Raw genomic sequence first — 1,785 nt, 5'->3', positions numbered from 1 at the left:
AGCTGGAAAAGTTCCACATGACATAAAGTCCATTTAGAAAAAGTGAGAAAATTACTGGCCTTGCCATATGAGAAATATTTATGTAATTAGGTTGATTTTTGGTATATTTGTTTTATGCTTGAATTTATTAACTGATCATTTGTAAAGTTTATAAAACTTTCTTTTCTGTTCATTGTTTATGCTTCCTATTTAGCTGTGCAGTGGAATCAAAGACACATGAATGAATATAATGTTTTTATAATTATTTGTTCATCAGCAATGAGCATTCAAGTTTTTCTGGTATTATGAAATCATTGGTTTGATACAAATAATACACAATGATTTTACTAAGTCGGAAAGTGACAATATAGAGTTCTCATCTAGTGGAACATTTTTGCTTGGACAAAATTATTTTAAACAAAAAACTAATAAAAGCAAAACAATAGAAAACAGTAACAGTTTTTATTGCCTTTGTATTTTTAAGTTTTGTCTAAAATTTCCTGTTTTCCTTCAATAAACACTTATTATCAGAAAATATATTTGTTTAGTTGACATATTCAATTTTTAAATAATCAACTTCCTAATATTAACTTAGTTAGCAAAGAACTATTACCTCATATGAAGTAGCTAAATCTATTTACACAACTAAAATCCATCTAAAGTGTCAGTATCCTCTTCCACCATATTGTTTCACCACACAAACCTTCAGTGGCAAAATCTCATCTTTTATGAAATGAGTAATAATCTTTTTTGTAATATGATGGCTGTATGGGGGTAATGCTTAGAATTATTATTTTTAAGAGGAGAATCTCTAGCCCTCCTTGATCTATATCCCTCTCATATACATAGACCTTGAAACATGGGGTATATTGATTCCAGACAGCCTCCTATTAAAAAAAAAAGATCAGGTGCTTGTTTTGGGAGTACATATTGTAAAATTGGAATGAAAACACCTAGACTAGCATGGACCCTGATCAAAGATGACAGACAAATTTGTGAAGCGTTCGTCTTTTTATTCTCTAATGAAAATTAAAGTAGCTGAGTTTTGTTTTTTCATTTTTAAAGATTGAGCTGTATGATGCCTAGTTAGGTTTAAACAAATGAGATACAAATGAAATAAAAATAATATAATTTTACTTGAGAGCTCACAAAAATGAAGTAACTTATAATTTTAAGAAAATTTTCCTTGGTATGCAGCCAAATGTTAATTTTTAAATGATGTGTTTTTACCTTTCTTTCCCTTTGTAACTTAGTTTATAAAAAGCAACTTTAAAAAAGCTCTTTTATAAATTCATAAAATTATCCAGATTACCTGCTTTGCATTGCTCAAGTTCATAACAGAATTGTTTACTTCTTCTTTTCTTTTTGTCTAGGTAAATTTGATGCTGATATTGACAACTGATGTAACTGTAGTATTATTAACACTTTGCTTCAAATAAAAACAAGTCCAGGAGTAGATAAGGAGAGACCTTATTCAAAAAGACTAATACAATAGGGGGAAACCTTGGAGCTCAGAAATCTGCAAGTGCCTCAAAATCAAACACAAAAAGGCTTTTCTTTTATAGAGAGAGGTAAGCAGAGCTTAGCAGAAACTTTTAAGAGTAAGTTGGACAAACAAGGAGTGTGTAAATAGTATAATAGATGCAATCTGTTGACTGAAAAAAATGCACAAACTAAAAACTGAGAATTATGTTTAATTTGGTGGACATACTGAGGACTTAAGCCTGGGATACAGCCTCTCAGATAGCTCTGAGCGACTGTTCCAAAGAGGTAAGGGAAGAGCCAGAATATGTAGTTTTTGCACAC

The 1,785-nt window shown here is 30.4% G+C and overlaps 1 non-coding gene across 1 annotated transcript; it reads left to right on the top strand.

Moving 5' to 3' along the window:
- The first annotated feature begins 887 nt into the window (after nucleotides 1-887).
- On the top strand, nucleotides 888-994 carry LOC112390964 (U6 spliceosomal RNA). The gene has a single exon (XR_003001375.1). It is a non-coding gene; the product is annotated as a U6 spliceosomal RNA (small nuclear RNA).
- The last annotated feature ends 791 nt before the right edge of the window (nucleotides 995-1,785 follow it).

This window comes from Neophocaena asiaeorientalis, unplaced genomic scaffold, assembly GCF_003031525.2.
Source record: "Neophocaena asiaeorientalis asiaeorientalis breed wild unplaced genomic scaffold, Neophocaena_asiaeorientalis_V1.1 scaffold55, whole genome shotgun sequence".
Lineage (NCBI taxonomy): Eukaryota > Metazoa > Chordata > Mammalia > Artiodactyla > Phocoenidae > Neophocaena > Neophocaena asiaeorientalis.
The sequence above is the reverse complement of the archived record's forward strand: the minus strand, read 5'-3'. Positions and strand labels throughout refer to the sequence as shown.